Below are 24,854 nucleotides of genomic sequence, written 5' to 3'. Positions count from 1 at the left end.
ACGAGGGCTCCTCAGGCAGTGTGTGGGTCCGCACGCCTGGATATCTATCCGCATGAATAAGGATGCAAACAATCTGACGTTATCTGTGTTACGGTACAAACCCTACGCTGCTGACAGTTCGGACCTCACACTGGGTCTCAATGACATCCAGAAAGCAGTGTGTGCTCTTGGTGACAGGGGCCTCCATCAAACTGTATCTTTTGTTCCGAACGTCACCTAAATCTACCTAACCCAGGACACGTCATTTACTTTGCCTCTCTCCTCAGTCTGCTTATTTTATTTTTCTCCAGCCATTTTTTTCTGAGAATAAATCACTTTCCTATGAAAAGACACCTCTCTTGTCTCACCTGCAATATCCACAATTGTGGGTTTATCAACTGGTTTCTCAGTATGCTGACTGCAAAGTGCTTCTGAACACCAAAGTAAAGGTTGACCAAGCTAAAGGTAGTGCATATGCTGCCATATCAATACTGGGAAATAAAAATAGGGATGCAAAACATGTCTGGGTTGCAAGAAAAGTTGTTTGCTCATCATTTTACTGGTTTAATTTTGTTTCACTTTTAACATATGACCTCAGTGACCGCCTGCCAACCAACGTCGGGCTTCTCAACACAGGAATCATATCCCTAAGGGTCATTGGTTTTACTGAAAAGCTTTGCGGAAAATTTTAATGATAAAATAGCTATTTATGTGTAAATAAATAGAATGAAAAATTCATCTGATTTTAAAGATATGACTCTGAAACTCCTAAACAACTTTATACTTGTAGTACATTTCACAGCTACAAGAACACTAATTTTTTTTAAACAGACTGTATTTTTTTAAGCTTTTTTAATATGGACCATTTTCTAAGTCTCTATTGAATGTGTTACAATACTGCTTCTGTTTCATGTCTTGGTTTTCTGGCCACAAGGCATGTGGGATCTTAGCTCTCGGACCAGGGGATTGAACTCGTGCCCCCTGCATTGGAAGGTGAAGTCTTCACCCCTGGACTGCCAGGGAAGTCCCCAAGAGAATAGACTTTATTTTAGAAAGCAGCTTTAGGTTTACTTAAATATTGAGCAGAAAGTTCTCCTATACCCCTTCCCCTTTCCCCCTCCCCGCCAAACCCTGAAACACACAGTTTCCCCTATTAGTAATTGGCATTTCCCCTGTTATTAATCCTTGCGTTAGTGTGGTATTGCTTGTTACAAAACTGATGAACCGACAGTGATACATCACTAACTAAAACCCACAGCTTACAGTCGGGTTCTCTCTTCTGTGTTGACCATTCTATGGCTCTGACGAATGTATGACGTCCCGGATCCACCACCACAGGGTCCTACATTTCCTTGCCCTAAACGCCCCTTGTGCTCCACCGATACATCCCTTCCTCTTCCAAGATCGCTAAATTTGTTGTCCTCATCTCCTAAGGGCAATCTGCTGCAAAAGCAGGGGAAGCACCGATCGACGTGCAATAAATTTAAAAGTCTTCATCTGTCATGCAAGCGCCCCGACAGTCTGACTTCTTCGGTGTCATTTTCCACTTGGGCTCCCTGACCTCACCCCCGTCCCTCAGCAGTCACGTGCTTGGGCGCCTCACACTGTGTGCCCAGGGCAGACACTCTGCACTCTTTAGTCCACTCATCTCTGTTCACGCCGTTTCTGGGACTCCTTGGACTCCTCCCATTCCTCACGGTCACACATCACGACGCCCGTCTGTCTTTCCCACAGGAGAGGGGAAAATCCCACACTGATCCGCACGCTACTTGCTCCATGAAACCTTCCATGAATTCTCCAACTTAAAAAATTATCCTCCCTTCTCCGTGTTCCCACAGCACTGAGTACACCTCTTTCATTCCGGTATAATTATTTAAACAAATATCTCCGCTGTTAGATTTCCAGTTTTTGGAGCAAAGGACAGTGTCTTATTATTCCGTTTTCCCTTTAGACCTTGTTTACTAAATGCTTGCCAACTCAATGATCATATTTTATAGGGAAGGCCAGAACAAGTATTCATTTCTCTGTGGAAAATGGAAAAAATAAAGATACTTTCTCAGTGGTTTAGTTTTGCTAAGACTGAAGCTCCCCAGGAAAAAATGTAGCCTTCAGTATCATAAATAAAATACAGTTTAAGCTGTACCCCCTCCTCTCAACAATGCATACTCAGTTTTTCTCTTTTGATAATTGCAGCAGAAAGATTAGGGTCCTATAAACTTTTTTTTTTCCTACACAGAAAGGACAAAGTAAGAAAGAAAACTGTTAGCTTCTTCATCTCTATGAAAACAAAGTGTCTGACACGTACTTCCTTCCCTCTCCCTGTCCTCTCATCCTGGGACACCTTGACCTAAACAACAGTACTCCACCGGCCACAGTTACTGGGAGGCACAGTGGTTCCCTAGATGTTTTATTTTATTTTGACTTAAGAGATGGGTCCAGGGAGCCTGCTTCTAATTTTGTCTCTAGAAAACATAAGCTACTGTTTCTGCAAGCTGTAAGGCGAGTAGGTATTTTTCGTTACCTAGTGCAATTACCCACGGAAGAACACATGCGCAAACCACGTGCATGAACGGCAGCCCTTCTCAGGGGTAAGGAACAGTGTCTGCACTTTCCAGCCGGGTGACAGGAGTGCACTGCGTTCGGCACATCCCTTAATTTCACAACCGTAGGTGTGTTTCAAGCAGACGGCAGTCCTGGGGCAGATGTTGTGGGGTAGGACAGACCATCAACCCTGGCTGTTTATCTCAGACCATCAACCCTGGCTTTAAACTCTGCGATAGTTCATGAGCAGATTTTTTCACAGTGTGTCAAAGTACAGTGTATTTCACGCAAAGACACATGTGATGCAAAGTAAAGCAACTTCTCTTACCAGAGAGGCATCACTGTTTGGGAGTACAGAAGTGGGTCAGAAAAGATTTTAAATGACAAGTCGAGCACTAGAACTACACAGTCTGTCAGGTTTTACGCTGTCTCCTATGAAAAGTAAAGAAAAACTTCTAGAATATCCAGGGAAATGCTGCATCTCCCTAATAATTGTTGTTCAGTTGCTAAGTCATATCTGACTCTTTGCAAAGCCATGGACCATGCACGCCACACCCCCTGTCCCTCACTATCTCCTGGAGTTTGCCCAAGTTCATGTCCATTGAATTGGCGGTGCTATCCAACTATCTCTCTTGCCTTAATAATTACATTAGCTGAAGCCTGGCATGCTACAGTCCATGGGGTTGCAATGAGTCGGACACAACTGAGTGACTGAACTGAGTATTAATAGAACCCTAAATTTTTGCTGAGTGTTTTGCCAAATATCATCTTATTTAATGCTCACAACGTCCTGTGAAGTAGATATACTTGTAAATCTCTTTAAAGAAGAGGAAACCAAGGCACAGATATGGAAATAACTTGCCCAAGACCACCCAGTTACTAACAAGCAGAGCTGGATTATGCATGAACACAGATGGTCTAACACTCCACAGCCTGTACCAGTTATTAAGGAGCAGAGCTGGGTTATCAACCCAGACGGTCTAAAACTCCAGAGCCTAGCCTGCACATGTGACTTCCTAACTTAGTACTGGTTAGGAAAACAAATCTCTTCTTGGATCTTCTAGTTCTATATCGAATAATAATTAATTTCAATGAACCCTCATTGAACACCTATGATGTGCCAGGTTCAAAGGGGTGTCCTGTAAAGGGTGAATAAGTCTCCAATAGAGGTTTCACTGGAACAACTGGTTAAGCTGAGCAACAAGAGTGGGTGAAGGAGAGAGCCTTTCCTAGATGGTCTAAAACTTAGGAGCCTTGTTGGAAGTGACCTCAGAGAGACATTTGGTCACTGGTGTGTGTATTTTTTTTTTTTTTTTTCCAATCTCATTTTTTTCAGTTCAGGGTCATGGTACTCTTTTTTTTTTTTTTTTAAACTTTACAAATTGTATTAGTTTTGCCAAATATCAAAGTGAATCCGCCACAGGTATACATGTGTTCCCCATCCTGAACCTTCCTCCCTCCTCCCTCCCCATACCATCCCTCTGGGTCGTCCCAGTGCACTAGCCCCAAGCATCCAGTATCGTGCATCGAACCTGGACTGGCAACTCGTTTCATACATGATATTATACATGTTTCAATGCCATTCTCCCAAATCTTCCCACCCTCTCCCTCTGCAACAGAGTCCATGTAATTCACCCAGCCACCCTCCTTATTGATCTATTCAAATCACTTTGCAGTGACCTGTGAATTTCCTAAATCCTCTCCTGTTACAATAGCTGATATCCAGAGACAAGAATCATCTTGAAAACATTAGAGCAGAAAGGGCCTTTTGGAGATCATCTAAGCTCCTCATCTGACAGATGAAGAAAAGCAGGCCAAGTGATTTGCTCACGAGTCTAGAGCTAGAGGCTGAGCCCGTGAGAATCCAGGTTTTCCGTGTTCTTCTCTAGCATCCTCCGCACTGCATTAGGAAGTTGTTACTGTGTGTAAACACGTTGAAAAGGGGACTTTTTAATCTACACCAATATCTACAGATCTGAACATTTTAGTCTTGACTCCTACACAGGAATGACATCAAACTCATGAAGGAAAAAAGTCTCATGCAAGAAGCCATGTGCTGGATGACAAATTAGAATAAAAAAAAAACTGGGAGTAGAATTTGTTTCTAAGAAAAACAATAAACTCTGAATTCATCAAAAGGTTTAGGGAAAAATCTGATAATGTGAGCATCATACCAGTCTAAGTTTTCATATCATAAATGTATGCATTTTATATGTTTGTTTGTTGAAGGGGCTGCTGTTCTGGACATTAACATCTGCAGATGGAGAGCCAGTAGTAAGTCAGAGGCCCTGGGTTTGAATACTGCCCTCCTGCTTGTCATTTTGTGATTTCTTTATACCTAATTATCCCTAGTTTGTAAACAATCATACTGCCAATCTCACGGAGTTGCTATTGAAGATTCAGTTAAATAATACATGTAAAGCCTCCAGCATGGGGCCACTGAGTTCTCTATAAATACAATTATGGGTGGCAGAGGTAATTTTTGTCACCAGAGTACTAGAATCATGTAAAAGGTGGGCTAAAAGCTCCCCAACGCTACCACTAGGGGACAGGAAGAGGAAGAAACAGCAGCGAAGTCCTATTGTTCAAACAGGACTACGCCTAAAACAGATGTCCCGTTTTAAAGGCCTCTGCAAAAGGAGAGTCCACAGCCTCTCCTGGTTACTCATTCCAATGCTTAATTGCTCTTCTGCAGCCAGGAAAGTCTACATCTTATCTGGCATGTCCCCAACTGTGTTACACATATGTTAATGATGTTCCTTTCAGAATAATTAAAAACAAAAAAAATCTGGTGGGCAAATAAACTTAGGAAATGCTACATGAAGCCAGTTTAAATGGGTTTGCCGCAGGACTTCTTAGAATTATATGCTAATAATTCATGAGAATATACAAAAGCAGGTGGGGGGGGCATGGCCTACAATGTTCACAGAGTTTACTGTTTGATGGAACAGGGTTTGTGAAACGGTCTAAGCTATGTTGTTGGAGTTTATAATTTTGGAATTTCATTTTCTAAATGGATTGTTATCACCCTCTGTATATTTGTACTTTACCACATGTACTTGAAAAACATTAAGTTACTCCTCAGGTTTTTTGTGACTTTAGAGTGACTAAGGGCAAGGATTTATGCTGGTTGAAACAACAGCAAACACAAGCGAGAACTTAAACCACACAGAAAGGAATCACAGTAAAGACGAATGCTCCTTTTACAGAGACTCTCCTAAAAGATTCCAGATGGGAAAAAAAAGTCCCATATAAAGGGCCAGGAATCAGAATGCCACTGGCCTGTTCAAGAGCAACACTGGAAGCTAGAAAATCAAAAAAGCAGTGTTTTCAAATTTCAAAGAAAAAAAAAAAAAGATTTCCAATTTAGAATTTTATACTCAGCCAAACCGTCACTCAAGTGTAAGAGCAGAAAAAAGACATTTTCAGAAATACAAGGCCTCAAAAAGACTCACCTCTTTCCTAGAGTTCCACACCAGAACAAAAAGGAAACCAAAGATCCAGGAAGCAAGGGATGGAAACCAGTGGAGAGGTGGAAGGAAGGCCCAGGACGCCAGAGCCCGAACAGAACCTGTTCCTAGACACAGAGAAAGGAACAGGGGGACAGAGGAGGACAGAGGGATCCCCTGAGCAACCCAATGCCTGACACATCCAAATGCCCACTTTGAGGGAGAGTTTGAGGATGAATTAGTGACAGGTGTGTAGAAAAAGAACAACGTGTGAGCAAAGATAATAATAATAATAAACTCCAGAAAAACAAACAGCTATTCAGGGTCAGAGGCAGAACTGCAGCATACTTTCTGGCTCAACCGTAAGCAACACTTTCAAAGGTGAGCACAGATATCTGATTTCACCTAAAATTATGAATCAACACACTGTGAAGTTGGGAGGAAGGAGAAGTGTGTGTTTTGGGAAAGGGACCGTGGTGGCAAAGGGCTAAATAAATTCTTATCTATCACAGTAAGTCAGTGGGTAATGATGGATACAATTTTAAAATAGCAGTATAAGCATGTTTTCTTAAGACACAGTAGTAAAAGCCAGGAGAAATGTTTTTAAAAGTTAAAAATCATTGCCTCTGAGGAGTAGGGACTGGGTATGGACAAAAGATTGCGATTCTTCATTAAAAGCTTTGTACGATCTGACTTCCAAAACTGTGTGCAAATTTTACTTTGATAAAGGTAAAAATTAAGCAACATTTTCCCATGATTTCACCTAAGGAGGAGGAAATACATTCCCTGCCTGTTTCTCAGTCCTCTTAAAAGGATTTATCATATACTAACCTGGAAAAGTAGAGAAAAATTTAATGTGGTTTCAAGTAAAATAAAGGAAAATCAGAAACTATTTTTAATACTTGACCAACAGATGACAGTCCACAGATGACTGTGACTCAAGCATTTAAAAGATAGATTCCATCATTTCTTTTCCTTCACTGGTATCAAGGAAGAAAGAGTCTGGGTCCCACTAGCAGAAGCATAGCTTCCTGTTGTGGTTTGTTGCTGTTCAGTCACTAAGTTGTGTCTGACTCTCGTGACCCCATGGACTGTTGCCCACCAGGTTCTTCTGCCCATGGGATTCTCCAGGCAAAAGCACTGCAGTGGGTTGGCATTTCCTCCTCCAGGGATCTTCCTGATCCAAGGGTTGAACTCATGTCTCCTGCACTGACAGGTGGGTTCTTTACCACTGAGCCACCAGGGAAGACCCACAGTTTAACAGTAGCTAATAATTTTTAGGCACTCATTCCATGACAGGCACTGAACCATTACATATGTAATTTATAATTTGTTAATATATGTATAACTTATAAATGTAATATAACTTACTATTTTTAATACAACTTACTAATGTTTAAAAGGATTAAAAAATGGATTCCTCAGAGTGTCATTTGTTTCTTTAAGAAAAGATAGTTTCATTGTGTTGTCAACTTAGACAATACTACAAACCAAATTCAATGCTTCTGTGGTTGACGTCTTGGTGATACTCCCATTGATAGCCTTGGCTTTCAAGAGGTTGAAAGCATTCTAATATGCATCTTTACATGCACATGTCTTTATAATAAGCTAGGAGGTCTCACAGCAAATTTCCAAATTCAGACCAACAAAGGGCTTTAGAAAATGTTCATTTATACTTTTACAAACTTCATTTTCTCTTGCATGGGCCACGTCTGGTTTAGATAGCTTGTTTAATCCAGTCCTGAGATATCAGGTGACAAGAAAGATGACAGAAGCATGCCCTCATCTGGACTGGTCATTTCTCTTGCCACCTTAGCTGGAGATTCAAGCCCTCTTTCTCATCATGGCCAAACTAGTTCAAGGTTGGTTCTTCTGATAAAAGCAGAAGAGAAAACAGGTCATCTGTTGGTCAAGCATTAGAAAAACATGTTTCCAAAGGGAGACTCACTAAAATCTAGTCAGGACTGAATCTGTTGAACTATAGTTACTCTGGCTGAGTTGAAAATCTGGTCTTGCCGAGCACACACCAGCAGCCAGAGAAGAATGGTGCTTAGGCCAGAAACAGGGAACTGGAATGCTCTCCGCTGCTCAGCTCCCTCTGTGCAGCTTGATTTGGGTTTTGCAGTGGTGGGGGGAATGCAAATGGGAGAGAGGAGGCTGAGTGGGAAGGGAAAAAAAAATGAAAAGAATGCTCTAGAAGTGTGTAACTACTTAGAAAGGAGGCAGCCACCAAAGACCCCCAAAGGACTGCTTCTCCTGACTCTGTCCACCTGTCAACCATCGCAAAGGACCTCCTGCAACCAGGGAGAGAGAGAGTGGGTAGGTGTTTTTAAAGAACACTTTACTACCGAAGCATCTCTAAAGGCCTGAGATTATCCTAGAGGGGAAAGCTGGCCTTACTCAGAGCTGTTTAGTCTGGCAAAGTGAGTGATACACTACGCTTCTGTTTACCCTTTTGTTTTCAATTTGCTGTGCCAAACACTCTTAATGAGAAGACAATGGTCTTAAGCTAAACAAACTCTTGAGGACAAAAGTGTCGAAACAGATGTAGCCAGATCACCAGTGGCTATGGAGTGAAACACAGGTTTTCATTAGCTATACTATATATACATACATAGAGATTTTATATATATATATCTAATCTTAAAACATATTGCCACATTATATTAAAATATTCGATGTAAGCATTTTCATTTTAACTCTCCCTCCTGAGCCATTATAGCATGATGAAAAAATGTTCTACAATTCAACACTCATTCATGAGTTTAAAAAACTTCTTCACTAGGAAGGGCAGGAAACTTCATTAATCTGATAAAGAATAGCTATTTTAAAAAAAGACAAAACCCCTAAAGTAGCCATCATACTTGATAGTGAAATACTTAAGCTTTCCTTCTAAGATCAGGAATGAGATAAGGATACTAGTTTATCATTATTTCTATTAAACACTGGAGATCCTATCCAATCCAACAACAACAACAACAAAGACACCGAATTAGACGAGTACAAATAAAACTAACATTACTCACAGATGACGTGATTGTATAAACACACACACACACACACACACACAAAACCATTACAGTTAACAGGAGAATTTAGCAAAGTTGCTGACTATAAGGTTGATATTCAAAAGCCAGCTGTATTTCTATAAAGCCAACAACAAACAGAAAATGACATTTTAAAATGATTTTTTACAATAGCATCAAAACCCTCAAGTACCTATGGAAAAAATCTATCAGAGTAAGAGTAAGATCTCTACATTGGAAACTGAAAAATACTACTGAAAAAAGATCTAAATCTTTGAATGAAGGGGTACAGCATGTTCATGCACTGGAAGGCTCAGTGTTATAAAACTGTCAATTCTCCCCACATTTATCTATAGATTCGCAACAATTCCAATCAAAATCTTAACTTTTTTTTTTTGGTGTGGAAAATGACACGCTGAGCCTAAAAAATTACATGAAGATTTAAGGGGCTAAGACTAGATGAGGCAATCTTGAAGAGAAGAAAATGCTGGTGGACTTACACCACCAGATACCAGAACCAATGGTAGTGCTACAGTCCCTAAGACCAGATACTGGTTGGTGCAAAGGCAGAAAAACAGACCAGTGTGATAGAAGAGCAAGCCTAGAATCCATTCCACATGTAAACGGTCACCTAGTTTATGAAAAATGCCAGTGAAGCGTAGTGGGGAAAGACAGTCTTTTCAATAGAGTAGGTCACACATTGGACATCCACATAGAGAAGAAAAAGGTTCAACCCCTACCTTACATCATACACAAAAAATCAATTTCATGTGAACTGTAGGTCTTAATCTACACGTTCTTAAAGCAGTGTGAACAGGGCAGGTAAAAACTCAAAGGGTGCACATTTCATCCTGGGAGTGAGTATTAGAAGATACGTTTTTGCTCTAGATATCTTTGGCCTATTTTGTTATATAGAGACCCTGTGTTCTTTAATAATGCAGGAAATCTTTCTCTAAAACCTAATGCCTACATCAAGAGTCCTCTGTTTGGAAGGTTAATGTGCTTCAATTAGTTGAGTTGTCTTTTGAGACATTCTTTTTAAGTGAAATATATCAGTAGGTTAAATTCAAGCTACCAATTTTATGCTAATAATTTAATGTCTTCTTTCTATCAATGACCTATTTTATAACCTTGCTCCTTATACAAGTCATCGTATATTTCACTATGGTGTTTCTCTTCCCAAAACTTTTCCTTGGTTTACTTTTCTTTGGCAATTTTTCTTTCTCAGCATCTTCATCTCAGTTCATGCTCAATCAGTAATACAAAGCCAGTTCAGTTCAGTCGCTCAGTCGTGTCCGACTCTTTGCAACCCCATGAACCGCAGCACGCCAGGCCTCCCTGTCCATCACCAACTCCTGGAGTCCACCCAAACGCATGTCCATTGAGTTGGTGATGCCATCCAACCGTCTCATCCTCTGTCGTCCCCTTCTCCTGCCCTCAATCTTTCCCAGCATCAGGGTCTTTTCAAATGAGTCAGCTCTTCGAAATCAAGATACCCAATGGCCTAAAACTATGTGCAAGGTATTCTTCAGGTCTCACAAGAAATACAATATAACGTAGTTCTTGACCTTGAGATGTTACCAAGGTGAAAGACGTTTGATAAAAGAAGACAGTAGACAGACAGTAAGTGCTTTAGAAACAGAGGAGAAAGAGACCCACACGTTCTGAAATAATCAGGGCTCTCTTCACTGTAGAGATGTGTTTGAATTGTAAAGGCCAGTGGAATGACTAGGATTGGATTGTTCCTGATAAAGATAATCCAAGGAAAACATACTCATCTCCAACATCTAGCATGGCCCTTCTAATACCTGAATTTATTTAAGCAATAATAACAAAACGAATATAACATCAAGGAGGATTAGATTTCATACAGAACCAACACTTGCAAATTGGGCTGGTTTCTCCTGGGTCAATTGTTTTACCTTGTAATTGGCTAGAGGTGTGGCTGTATCAGTAGTAAAGAGATTCCTTGTAAATGGTAGAGATTTCTACGGAAACTTGGCCAGAATTAGGTCAAAGTTACACACACATTTGGATCTTATTAGCAACATAGTTTGGAGAAGTCAATGGCAACCCACTCCAGTACTCTTGCCTGGAAAATCCCATGGACAGAGGAGCCTGGTGGGCTGCAGTCCATGGGGTCGCTAAGAGTCAGACACGACTGAGCGACTTCACTTTCACTTTTCACTTTCATGCATTGGAGAAGGAAATGGCAACCCACTCCAGTGTTCTTGCCTGGAGAATCCCAGGGATGGGGGAGCCTGGTGGGCTGCCGTCTATGGGGTCGCACAGAGTCAGACACGACTGAAGCAACTTAGCAGTAGCAGCAGCAGCAACATAGTTTAATCAACTAAGCAAAGTTACCCAGTCTGCATAATAGGTTTTTTTAAAACTAAAAGGCCGAGTTTTAGGTAAAGGGTAAGACAACAGTAAGGTAATATCCAATTATATTACATTAAAAATATTTAATTGCTAATGCAAAGCAAAAGAGTAAGAAGAATGAATATCTAAGTTTTCTCTGAAAGAAGTAAGGGGGCCATTGTGTTCACATGACTGGAACGTGTGAAGGATATCAGAACTTCTGTTACCAGGTTCTGCCATTGGCTCTCTGCCAAAACTAGAAATTGAACCTTGGTTTTTCTTCTAGAACTATGATTAGTAATGGGTATCTATCAGATAATACCTAGATATTCTGAAAAAATGTTAAGAAAAAGATTGGAGGAGACTTAAGAAGTCAGTCTGATTTAAGTAACTGAAAATAGAAAACTATTGGTAGTATGGATAATGTAAACCTGTATTATCCCAGAGTGGTAACTTCTGTTTTAAAGGTGACAAGACAGAATTAACATCTGCTGGACCCTGATGACACAGCAGGCAGTGCTCTAAGGGCTTCATATGTGGGATACCAGTTACTAAACCAAGTAAGGTACTTTTCTGCTAGCAAACAGGGCTCCTGGAAGTATCAGGAGATAGACAGACTTGCCAAAGAAGCCAGGCACTTGGATAATTTAAAAACCTGTCACATTCAAATTAATATTCAAATGATAGTCAAACCAATGGAGGGCCATGGTGCACATAACTCTTAGGAACAGGTCATCCATGGTATCTTTGTACTTGGTTTTTAGCACATATATCACATGGTTTGCTTTTAATAGCATTAATTTTAGAATGTTATTCAGTGCACACTAAACTTTCATTTTTACACACTTAACAGATTTCAGTGTCTGACCTCAGAAAAGTACCGTGGAAGAGCAGCGTGTTCTTAATAAGTCAACAAGAACTTATTAGACACCTATTACGTGTTAGATACTGGTGGAATAAAAGGAAAAATAAACTTGGATCTTATCCTCAGTGACTATGTAACTTGGCTTAGGGAATCTTTAAAACAGAAAATAATATCAGGCAGTCTCAAATTAAGGGTTAAACACTGTGATACAGACCAAAAATACTAGAGGGTTTTATTCTTTCACTGAACAAGTGTCTGAGCCCTGCTATTCACCGAGCACATTCCAGGTAGCTGGGATGTGTCAGTGGATAAACAAACTAGACAAAGATCACTGACTTCATGGGGTTAATGTGCTAGTGGTGTAAAGCAGACAATAAACAATAAATACGGGGAGTAAGTTAATTATACGGGAGGCTAGAGGATGAAGAATGCTTTAGACACGAGAAAATGTAGAGCAGGGAAAGGGGAAGACCCGTGGGGAGGACAGATAATCAACAGAGGGTCAAAGCAATCCTCACATGAAGGTAAAAGCTGAGCAGAGATTAGGAGGAGCTAAGAGTTAGCCAAGGTGTCAAAGGAAGAGAATTCCAGGAAGATGCAAGAGCTGGAGTGAAAGCACTAAGGCAGGAGCAGTGTGGAATGTGGGAGAATAGCAAAGAGGCGAATGTGGCTGCAGAGGAGGGTGAAGGGCAGACAGGGTAAGAGGGGTGTTGACATGGTGAGGTAGGGGTACGGGGCTTACATTTAAGAGAAGGGAGAGTCATGCACGGTGTTGAGCACAAGGACAGACCTGACTTGCACTTTAACATGATCCCTGTGGGTTGAGACTAGGTGGCTGGGGGCTAAGGCAGACTCGGGTAAACCTCTCAGGAGACTGAGATGGTCCTCAGGGGCAGTGGAGGGGAGAGAAGAAACACAGTCCTTTTATGGGAAAGGGAGAGCAATTAATGGTAACGTATCCAGAGAGTGTTTCATAGAGGAGACGTCACCTGAACCTGACCTTGAAGGACAGAGAGGACTGGCAAAGGTGGAAGAATCAGGAGAGCTATTCCAGGACATGGTAGTCTTGGAGGCAAGGGTGAGTGTGGCTTGCTCTTGGGACAATGGCATTGGTCCAGTTACAGCAAGGCAGGCCAGTCTCTCGGATTGGGGGGAAATAAGATACATAAGGTAGAAACAGATTACAAAGAGCTCTCAAAGCCAGTGTTCCTGGTGTCTCGTATTTATTATATTGTAGATGCTCAACATGTATTAGAAGATGGGTAATAAAGACAGGCTTTTAGGACCACTTATCTGGCAGATTGGATTGGCTGGCTGACAGTTTCTCATTTAGAAGGTCAGCTATAAGGCCGTATAGAAATCCTGGCATGAGGTAATGAGGGATAATTCTCCTGTAGGTAATTGACAGTTGCTGTTTTGAATCTACTTTATAATGTAAACCATTCGCCACTTGTGGGAACCTCAATCTTGTGTTGGCAATCCCTTTCTCAACTAAAAATTGCATGGGCCTAAAAACCTGTGTGCTCAGGCAGCCACGTGGTCTTGATTCCCATAAGAGCTGAATAGCAGTTGCTATCAAATACATGTACAATGCCCGCGTCTCTAAATTAGTTACAGGTACAAAACTGTCTATAAAAAAAAAGTAATAAGTTATCTGGTAAAGGTTTATAGAAACTTAGTCCTATTCAAATGAATCTGATTCATTTTCTATCACATATTTTCACAAATAACTCAATACTAGTAGGTGGACCGGAGAAGGCAATCGCACCCCACTCTAGTACTCTTGTCTGGAAAATCCCATGGATGGAGGAGCCTGGTGGGCTGCAGTCCATGGGGTCGCTAAGAGTCAGACACGACTGAGCGACTTCACTTTCACTTTTCACTTTCATGCACTGGAGAAGGAAATGGCAACCCACTCCAGTGTTCTTGCCTGGAGAATCCTAGGGACGGGGGAGCCTGCTGGGCTGCCATCTATGGGGTTGCACAGAGTCGGACACGACTGAAGCGACTTAGCAGCAGCAGCAGCAGTAGGTGGACACAAGGTGTTTTCTGGACAGCTTTCTAAGGCCTAATATAAGGGTGTTCAAAGGAAGCTAAGGCAACAGAAACTTTGTGTCTGTTCTGTTGATCTAATATAACTAAGAAATTTGCTTTGGTCAGATTTCCTCTGACACAAAGAATACATACCTTACAAAGAGCTATGATGATTTCAGAATCTCCTCCAGCTTATCTTATTCAAGTTATAAGTGACAATGCTGATAAAGGTAATAATCCACGACAACCTCTATCAGAGGCATACAATTGTTTTTCATTTAACGACCCATGTTTTACACTGCATTTATATGGATTTATATTGCAGTTTATATGGATAGTTGCTGGCAGGCTTCCCTGGTGGCTCAATGGTAAAGAATCTATCTGCAACGCAGGAGGCACAGGAAACTCAGGTTCAATCCCTGGGTCGGGAAGATCCCCTGGAGGAGGAAATGGCAACCCACTCCAGTATTTTTGCCTGGAAAATCCTGTGAACAGAGGAGCCTGGTGGGCTACAGTCCATGAAGTCACAGAGCTGGACACAACTGAACGACTAAGCACGCGCATGAGCTTTGAAGACAAGTCGTGTTCCTTAGGCTTTGTTGGGGAAAATAAAAATTTTTAAAGTGCTATGTTTTCTTGTAAGCACTTAATATAAATGACATATATTTGGAGTGTTTCCTATAATTCATAATTGGGGGGAATGCACAAGGGAAATGACAGTTTTTGGAAACATAATAAGGAGATTCCTAGAGTCTAGAAATCTGCCAAATCTACTACATCCTAGCGATAAGAAAACAAATTTGAACAGTTAAATCAGAAATAGATGATAAAACTAGAGGCATACTATTAAGGAAAGGGCTTCGCTGGTGGCTCAGACAGTAAAGAATCTGCCTGCAATGCAGGAGACCTGGGTTCGATCCCTGGCTCAGGAAGATCCCCTAGAGAAAGGAATGGCAACCCACTTCAGTATTCTCGCCTGGAAAATCCCATGGACAGAGAAGCCTGGTGGGCTACAATCCATGGTGTCGCAATGAGTCGGACACGACTGACTGACTTTCACTCACTCATACTAAGGAAAACATTATTATGGACAACAGTAAAATTCTAGAAAAACTCCCTGAACTGTTATTACTTGTGAGATCATGAAATCTGGAGCTGTCAATGACCTAAATCTTCATCATATAGAGAACACTATAATCTAAGACAATTTTTCAATGTCTCTGAGAAGAAAACATGCGATCATTGCTCTCATTTAGGCACAAAGAATGATTGAACTTGTGGAAATTCAATCTCTTTATAGACAAATGTTAATGAAATCGGGAGGTAACTGGCCCATTTAAAAAAAAAAATCAGACATGAGGATGCTTTTTCTAAGTCTGATCATTTCCTTATCAAAACCTTCAAGAGAGGTTATACAGAGGCCTCATCTCACTTAAAACTGCCACTCATTTTGATGCATAAGGAATCCTGCAGGTTTTCTTCCTCCATATTCCTTAAAACGCTTCAAATTTAGGATATTGTGTATCTTCTGTTCTATCCACAAGTGAGTAACACCACAAGCCCAGGACAATGAACTTCACAGAGGGCGTCTGGTGTGCTTTCGCAACAACTGTATCGTTCAGTCCTCACAATAGTCCTGTATTTTCTGTTAACATGTGTGCGGAGGGCAGAGGGGATGGATGACACGCTTAAATTCTCACAGAAAGCATACGGCCAGGACATGTTCAGGAGTCCCATTTCCTGACACCACACGGGTCCCTTAGAACGTGTGGAAGGGTAAAAGCCTTGGCTTGGCTCAGTTATCTAATGCTCCAAGTACACAGCTGCCTGGAGCCACACGGCCACAGTTTAAGTCTCCCTCAATAGAAACGGCAGCAATCCATCACTCACCCCTCTCTCAGGAGAGACTCTGGTTTCAAAGAATCATCTATTGCAGCATTTGTCGTGTCTCTAAGGCACACTTCCATTGCTCAATCAGTTCCAAAGGACAAGCGTGTCATCATCTTTCAGTGCTCTGGTGCAACAACTTAAAATTAGAGAATTCACCCAGGACTAAGTCTGGCGCTGAAAGCGGGAGGCATGTTCAGCTTCAGCTTATGGACGCTTCCCTTCAACCTTGCCAGTTTCTCTAGTGGAAACGGGGTTTCACGGCCAGCATGGGGTTACTTGGGGTTCCTTGAAAAGCTCACGATGAAAACAGAAAGGGGAATAAGATACATGGAATCACGGTGATAATGAATCCCAGGAAAACATGCAGAAGTCCCCTTTGGGCACAGAGGTTACAAAGAGTGGACTTTTAAAAAAGTCTCATGAAGGGGACCAGTGTGGCTGGATAACTGGACCATTCACACTCAGTGAGCCACTTTGCCTTCAACAGCAGCACCCAGATCTTTGCAACACCCTTATTTCCCTTTGCCTGTGATGAGGAAGAGAAGCCAGATAAATTCCTGTACCGAGGCCAGGTACCTAATCTCTACAGGGTTTCATCTCTGCTGGCCTCGATTAGCTAATGATGACCACGTTCCCAATTTATTTTCAGGTTTGTTTGTTTGTTTTGGCAACAGTGAAGTACTTAAGTGGCCCTCTACAAAATACAATAGAAGTGAACTATCACGGGTCTTTGGCCTTTAGAAACCTATTTTTGACAGAAAAAACATTTATGACTAAAGAGTAATCAGAGATCATTTAACATGAGAGTTAAATAATTGGTACAATATATAATTTCTTAACTGCTCGTAATTCTATTCTGTACCATCTCAATTAAGAAGAAAAGTACTGGGTCATTCTTTTGAAAGGGATTTGAGACACAAAAAAATTACACCCAGGGTAAATTCAAGGTATAAAAATAAAGAGGTTAGTGCAGAATGAAAACTAATGCAAAACCCATAACTATCCCTTACCATAAACATATTTGCTTCAGTTAACCTAAAATATTTGTTGCACTGCATTCTGGACATATTCTTTTCAAACAAACAAAACTGTCAAATTTTGACACAAGAATTATTTTACAGTATGGGTTGGACATTCTGCCCTGATGCAGGTTAAATTAATAACGGGAGAAACATACCAATACTTTTTATGGCTTGTAGAAAAACAGAATAACAGGATTTTATGTAATATAGTAAGATTAAACTCCTGTTTAAGAGACTCAGATGACAGAAATATACATTGAATCCAAATGTCACAATAAAATGAAATGTCACTTCAGGAAATTTTTTTCTTAACTTTTAAAAAGCTCAATGTTTAAAAAATTCTGTGATTAATATGCTCAAACTTCAGACTTTCAGAAAAATTAAAACATCAAAATGTACAGCCATCCATTTCAACACTTAATCAACTGAATTTTAACACTTTGGCATTTACATTGTAAAATGTGAATCAGACTAGGTAACACAATGAATTTTTACGTAGCATCTACAAGAAGAGAAAAAAAAAGAAATAAATATGATATAGCACAAAACAGAAGCAGCTGTGCTAATACGCTCCAGTAGAAGGAGCTATAGAAATAAAAAACTTACACTTCGCAAAGGCCAAGAAAGAAATGCTGAAAATGAGGTATCTAACTGAATCTCTCACGTCTGAGTAAAAGTGATAATCATTTACCTAGCATGCAATAGTAAAATGAGATGCTTAGAACAGGCCTTCTCCAAGGTCTCCACACTGTTCTACAAAGCACTGGGCACTCTGCTTCGCACCCTAGGAAATATAAAGAATAAGACTTGGCTCTATACCCTGGATGCTTACAATTCTCTGAGAGAGATAAAATGCCCACACAAGTATCTAGATTTCAAAGTAGAGCAAAAACATGTTGAGAGTACTTTAAAATGAATAAACGCTGCTGTGAGAGATACATAACACACAAGGCTAAAAGGAGGAAAGACATTCCAAGATGACCTTACATATTTGGGGAAAACATACGTCAACACAGAAAATGTTAGGTAGCCCAAAAAGTTCCTTCAGGTTCTTCGTAAGATTGTGCAGAAAAACCCGAACAAGTCTTTTGGCCAACCCTATGAAAACAAGTAGAATTTCTCTGGATATAAATATACCTTGAATACTTAAATTCAGGACACAGGAGTCAAGCACAGAAATAAAATCTGGATTTAGTTGTTTGTTATTTTTAAAAAAAAGCTCTGAGTATGCTTTAAGTGAACGCAAGAGCAGCAAGTTAAGCATCAAAATACTGACCTACACACATCAGAGTAGCAGAACACACATCACTTGGAAGACAAGCCACAAGATCAAGTCCACCCTTCCGCGATGCCCGGGGGATACCAACAGCCAAATCTGGAGGTGACTTTACCTTGTGAGGTCCTTGCAGACACTGTGACAGCGAAGGGCTCACTCTCTGGGTCAATAAGAGCATCTCCCAGGGTTTCACCCATCACAGCACGGAACAGGGATTTGCCACGACTCCCACCGATATTTGGTCTATTTCTTGCAAAAGGCCAGTTCCGTTCAAAGAAAAAGATGCATGGCAGTAAAACTTGGGAACGCACCAATGAGTCAAGACGTCCGTTTCCAAATGTTTGGAGGAGGTGGGAATAAACTCACAGAGGACCAGGCCTGGATGGACTGGCTGGCATTCTCCTGTTAGAGACCAGCTGTGACAAACTGTTGCGTCATAAGGCTGTTCACTGCTTTGGCAAGACCTGGTACATTACAAGGAAAACATTGCCACACCGTCTCGCCGGTGGCCCTCGTGTCTTGTGAGGGGCGGGGGCAGGACAGTACTTAGAACTCTGAGGGCAGACGTGGTTCAATATTCAGTTGATTCCAAAATGGAAAACTTTACATCTCTGGGTTATGAAATACTAGCTAAACTTACTTGGATAATTTTTTTTTTCTGTCTGCCCACCCTTGGTTGAATCTCTAGTCATATCATCTGATATCTGAAGAAAATGTCTGAATTCAAGTATGTGTTTATAAAATTTGCGATCAGCTACTGAAATTCTCTGTCCTTAGGTATTTACTCTCTTACTTTGTGTAGTCTGTAAAAAAATGACACAGCGATCCAGATTCTCTAAAACTGAAGCATTAACAGACTTGGAGACAGGGCCTGAGACAGCTCAGATTCTATATATCAGGGTCTGCTGCTCAGAAACTTAATTATTAAGTTTATCCATCCATAGCATATACATCAGCTGATGTGTGAACGTTCGTTAACATTGGAAGGATAGATTCCAGATCATCATGAAAAAAGTAGAATTCTCCCTGAGAGGAATAATGCATTACCAGAAAGGAAAAAAAAAAAGACTGACACGGATAGGTTGGAGAGGAATTGTGGTCAGTTTTGTAATCAGGAAAAAGCTGGCTTCTTGCTCAAGGCCTTTGACCTTTTTGGCAAAGGGAAACGCTAGCTGTGCCAAATTTCAATGTGGGAGCAGGCCTCCTCCTATCACACAAGTGGCCTCATGGAATTGCAGTGACTTGTGGATTTAAAAAGATGCCCCCACATGGGGCAGTATATCAGGTGGTAATAAATCTCTGAATACGCTGATCCCAATATTCCCCGAGCAGAATACATATATATCTGGTCCATCGACATTGAGTAACTCATCATCCTACAAGAGATTAGCAAAAGTTCCATCGTCAGTTGTGGGGCAATAGCTTGGTGGGAAGAAGACTTAACTGGGTCTCCACGGCACAGAATACAGTGGAGAGTTGGGCAATTCCATCGGGTATAAACTTCTAAAAACCAAAAACACCTTTATTAAGGTGACTGAGCTAAAAGAACTTTCTTGACAGTCGAAATAACTGAGGGAATTACAGCTGTGTAGAACTAGTTTTTTCTCTTTGTTGCTGTCGTTGTTCAGTCGCTAAGTCGTGTTTGACTCTTTGTGACCCCAGGGACTGCAGCACGCCAGGCTTCCCCATCCTTTACTATCTCCTGGAGCCTGCTCAAACTCATGTCCATTGAGTTGATGATGCCATCCAATCATCTCATCCTCTGTCACCCCCTTCTCCTCCTGTCCTCAATCGCTTCCAGCATCAGGGTCTTTTCTCAATAAACGAGTTTCTTCTTCTCAGTGGGAAACTTTGCACAATGACACAACATTTAAAGGTGTGATTAATCCAAGATTCTTGGTTGAAGTTATGATAGATAAAAATAAGTCAAGAACACTTTGCTTTTTGTTGATAAAACTGAACAAAAATTTAAGCCCCATTTGGCCTACAGATAGGGCTTCCCAGGTGGTGTGAGGGGTAAAGAACTCACCTGCCAATGCAGGAGATGTAAGAGACGTGGGTTCAATCCCTGGTTTGGGAAGATCCACTGGAGGAGGGCATGGCAACCTACTGCAGTATTCTTGCCAGGAGAATCCCCTGGACAAAGGAGCTGGCAGGTTTCAGCCCACAGAATTGCAAAGAGTCAGACACAACTGAAGCAACTTAGCACCCACACAGTGCCTACACATACTCCATGTTCCAAAATGTGCCTGAGTCTGAAAGGCATATTTTGGCTTTATTCCTGTTGTGCGTGGGTGTGTTGGTCACTCAGTTGTGTCCAACTCTGCGACACCATGGACTGTAGCCCTCTGGGCTCTTTTTTGTTCATGGGACTCTTTAGGCAAGAATCCTAGAGTGGGTTGCCATTCCCTTCTCCAGATCTTCCCAACCCAGGTATCAAACCTGGGTCTCCTGCATTGCAGGCAGACTCTTGACCGTCTGAGCTGCCGGGGAAGCTCCTTATTCCTGTTAAGTGGCAGTATCTCACCCAGTTCCCTATCATCACCTCATTCTTGCCTTCTGATTGCACAGTCTCTGCAATTTTTAAAAATTGAACTTAGAACAAGTTTACTAAAGTGTGCTTAAGATTATGATGGATTATAAGAAGGATAAAGTTGGCAGAATGATACCATTTTCGAGTGAGAGAAGCCCTTTGCGGGTCTAAGGATCTATTAATAAGATGAGGAAATGGGGATCCCAAATGAGAAGTAAATTCTCCAGGTTAAACAGCTAGGGAGGGATGGAGCTGGAACTGGAATTTAATTCTCAGGCCAGTTTACCACCACTGGCCTTCACTGACTTCTACTCTTAGAAGTGACTGAATCACCGCTTTTAATAAATCAGGCACAACAGGGTTAGAGCACCGGGTGAGTTAAGGGGGAGACGTGTTAACTCTTTAAAGGAACATCAATAAGTAACTGTTCTTCACTTTTCCGTATCTATGGATATGCAGGGAATGTGGGGACTTTCTCAATACGCTTCTTCCTGTCATTCCCGCACTTCCTCAGTGACCATGTAGCTCATTCATGCCCCACAGTTCTACCTGAGGATCATCTGAGTTTTGTTTCTGAGGTCAACAGTATCACCTGGTTCTCTAGCCATCTCTTTTACTCTCTGGGCAATACACACATGCATTCTTTCCAAGAGTCCTCAAAGGGACTGAGTTCTGGATTCTTCACCTACTGTTACTTCTATTCTCTTTTTTTCCTTCTCAAACACCATTCAACTTGGCCTACCTGCTGCGTCGCTAGATGCTGTAAGCCTCGAATACTTCTGAAGACAGGCTTCAGCCATTCAAACATAAAATTATTTTTAACAGCGAATTACTCCACAGCCCCTGAATCTAATACCATCAACTCTTACAGCACTGACCACAATCTGCCAACCCTTCTCCCCTAGACTATATTACAAGAAAGCAAAAAACTTGTCCTATTCACTGTCTTTCATTCATTTATTTATTCAATGAATGTTTACTGGCAATATATCACCACTATATTGGCAGGCATGGAGCTAGGTGCTGGCTTGGTGAACAAGATGGATGTGCTCTCACCTTGTAGAATTTAAAAATAATCAATAGACAAAAATGACGTGTGTTGTTTTTCTTTTTTTAATGATGGTTTTAATATTAGTGGCGGGTGCAACAAATGTTGCTTAAACTCTTGACAACATACCAAGCAATGCAGAAATCACCCCAAGTTACTAACAAAATACTTATAGAATACAGACTGTTTAATCGTATTTGTTATGTTAGTGATTTTTTCCTATCACACTGCAGCACTGGATCATGTAAGATACAACTTACAAATTAAAATGGACAAAAGCAAATGGAGCCAGAGTCCCTCCGCTGTTCACCTGAAGCTACCACAGCATTGTTCATTGGCTATACCCCAATACAAAATGGTTTTGGTGTTAGAAAAATAAATAAATAAAAATTTAAAAAATAAACGGACCCAATCTCATTTGTATCTAATTACACAGTTGACAGCTATCCACTCGTGTATCCCTCAGATGTTCATGAGATACTAACTGCCAGGTGTTATTCTAAGGGATAAGAGATAACAATATTCATAAGTCAAGGTTCCCATCATCGACGAGTTCACATTTAATTATATTTATCAAAATTATCCAAATATCCCTAAAAGGGTGATCTTTTAGCTTCCTTAACCTTGAAGGTCAATTAGCATGTGATGGTACCAGAAATAATGTATTTGCTTAAGTTAAGTCGTTAGCATCAGTGGACACAGTATATGATCACTGACAAATTTGTTAGTGTTTTGACATGCGTGTGAATTTACTTACTGTCAAGGTCTTGAGATTTCCCAGTGTCTTACTCTTTATACTAACAAAATATGAAGGATATTATAATAAGATGCATAAAAAAGCATGCCAGTAAATGGGGCCGTAATGTAGATCTTGGAGCTTTAGACCACGTCTAGGTGTTTTCTACACCAACTGGTTATCAGCACTTTGTTTCTGAAGGGTACTTTTATAAAGAATTCTACTGCCTTCCATCCTGTGGAGCATGTCCTTTGAAAGATTGTTATTATTTGGTCGTTTAGTCATGTCTGACTCTTTGCGACCCCATGGACTATAACCCGCCAGGCTCCTCTGTCCATGGGCTTCTCCGGGCAAGAATACTGGAGTGGGTTGCCATTCTCTTCACCAGGGGATCTTCCTGACCCAGGGATTGAACCCACATCTCTTGCGTCTCCTGCACTGGCAGGCAGGTTCTTTACTGAGCCACCTGGGAAGTCAGCTATGAAAGATAGCCCTTGGTTATTTTCCAGAGTGAGGAGAAGTGGGAGAAGGCCACCTTCCTAATGCACTCGCACAAAAGCTAACCCAGCTTCCAACACTGGGGGATGTCGGGCTCTGTGCCATGTAGAGGCGAGAAGACGAGGCGATCGTCTCCCTGTGGACGGTGAAGACGCAGGGGTGTGGATGTGACTGTGGGTGCAGGACACATCATCAGCAGGAGGAAGCATGGGGGAAACCAGGAATGGTGCTATCATAAGGAAGATGGAAAGCTTAATCCTATCCTAGTTATGACATCTGAAAGAAATGGAAGACTGGAATTTGAGAAGGCTACTCTTCAGTATTTAGTCTTCAGTATTATTTACATCTCTTGACCAAAAGAATCTGAATATTACTCAGTCAAAATACTCCCCAAATTTTAGTACATTTAGGAGAAGCAACTAGAGTAATGGGCTTCCTAGGTGGTTCAGCAGTAAAGAACCCATCTGCCAATGCAGGAGACGAGGGTTCGATCCCTAGATCAGGAAGATCCCCAGGAGAAGGAAATGGAAACCCACTTCAGTACTCTTGCCTGGGAAATCCCATGGACAGAGGAGCCTGGTGGGCTATAGTCCACGGGGTCGCAGAGGGTTGGACACGACTTAGCGACTGAACAACAGCAACAAGTAGAGTAATAATGTTAATGATTCCATAACAAAAAAGTAAGAGAATGTCTAAAAATGTATAATTAACAGTATTGTATCTGTATGAAGTTTTTCAAAAAGCACTAGATTGACAAAGATTTACATCAAATGTTCCCACAGAAGAGAGTATTTTTCCTGTCACATTACTCTTGGAAACTAAAACCTTTCTCTTTTTTCAATCCTAGTAACATTAGTTGATAACATCATGTAAGTTTCACACGTACAATGTTATAGCTCAGCTTCTGTAACATACTGCAGCATGTGTGTGTCTGTGTGTTAGTCAAAAGGTCGTGTCCGACTCTTTGCAACACCATGGACTGTAGCCTGCCAGGCTCCTCTGTCCATGGGATTCTCCAGGCAAGAATACTGGAGTCCGGGTAGCCATTCCCTTCTCAGGGGATCTTCCCAACCCAGGGATTGAACCTGGGTCTCCTGCATTGGCAGGCGGATTCTTTACTGTTCCAGGTTGGGTGGCTACAGGTTAAATTTGGATTTCATTCCCTAGATTGAATTTTAATTTGAAAGCTGCTTAAGCGCGTTCTTTTTCTTTTCTGTAAAGCAAGCTGCGTTAGTACAAGTTAGCACAGTGCGTAAAGAATTCTTTCTCCTGCTGGCTCTCCGTCTCTACCTGCGCTCAGTTGTGTCTGACCCTTTGTGACCCCGTGGACTGTAGCCCTCTAGGCTCCTCTGTCCATGGGTTTCCCAGGCAAGAATACTGGAGTGGGTTGCCATTTCCTTCTGCTATAGCCCCACTGAAAAAGGTGCTTTGTTTCATGCTACAAGAGCTATGACCACCTGCATTAGCTCCTAAAAGGTCAGGAGCTCCTTGAGGGAACAATACCTAATAATTGTGAGCATCCCTCGGGTCCTGCCTAGCTGTGTGCCTAGCTGGCATCAACACATGTTATTGATCGTTTGGTGATGAGAGCCATGA

General features: G+C 41.4%; 1 protein-coding gene across 10 annotated transcripts in view; it reads right to left on the bottom strand.

Annotated features, from left to right (window-relative positions):
- Window positions 1-24,854, bottom strand: part of LOC113880949 (peroxisome proliferator-activated receptor gamma) — a 217,488-nt gene that overhangs the window by 139,125 nt on the left and 53,509 nt on the right. The gene's annotated exons all lie outside the window — the stretch shown is intronic.

The sequence above is a fragment of the Bos indicus x Bos taurus genome, chromosome 22 (genome assembly GCF_003369695.1).
Source record: "Bos indicus x Bos taurus breed Angus x Brahman F1 hybrid chromosome 22, Bos_hybrid_MaternalHap_v2.0, whole genome shotgun sequence".
Classification (NCBI taxonomy): Eukaryota; Metazoa; Chordata; class Mammalia; order Artiodactyla; family Bovidae; genus Bos; species Bos indicus x Bos taurus.
This window is presented reverse-complemented; position numbering and strand designations above follow the sequence as displayed.